Genomic DNA, 454 nt, shown 5'->3' with positions numbered 1-454 from the left:
GAGGATGGGGTATCGCAGCCCGGCCGAGGGTGCGAAGCAATAGCCGGGCGATTATCCCCGGCCTCGAGCAGCTGCGGAGGAAGGAGGGGAAGCAGGGGAACGAAGGGCGGGCGGGGGTAAACAGGAGATCGGTGTGGGGAAGGTCCGAGCCGGCCCCTGCCTCCGGAGCGGCCGCGCTGCGCGGGAGGGCGGTGGCTCGCTCGCAATTTCATTTCATTTCATTTCATTTCATTTCATTTCATTTCATTTCATTTCATTTCATTTCATTTCATTTCATTTCATTTCATTTCATTTCATTTTTTTAATGGATTTATTTTCTGGTGTGGTTTGGGCAAAGCGGACAAGGTAGGAGAGGGGCGAGAGGCTGAAGGTTGAGGCTGAGGGCGGCACGGCGCTCTCGGGTGTCCCGGCACTGCGGGGGGAGCGGCGGGGGGGGGCGCCCGGCCCGAGACGC

General features: G+C 59.0%; 1 long non-coding RNA gene across 1 annotated transcript in view; it reads left to right on the top strand.

The window, feature by feature from the left end:
* The window catches only part of LOC115948008, a 13,702-nt gene that overhangs the window by 10,032 nt on the left and 3,216 nt on the right, over window positions 1–454 (top strand). The window lies entirely within an intron of this gene.

Source organism: Geospiza fortis, unplaced genomic scaffold, assembly GCF_000277835.1.
Source record: "Geospiza fortis unplaced genomic scaffold, GeoFor_1.0 scaffold78, whole genome shotgun sequence".
Classification (NCBI taxonomy): domain Eukaryota; kingdom Metazoa; phylum Chordata; class Aves; order Passeriformes; family Thraupidae; genus Geospiza; species Geospiza fortis.
The sequence above is the reverse complement of the archived record's forward strand: the minus strand, read 5'-3'. Positions and strand labels throughout refer to the sequence as shown.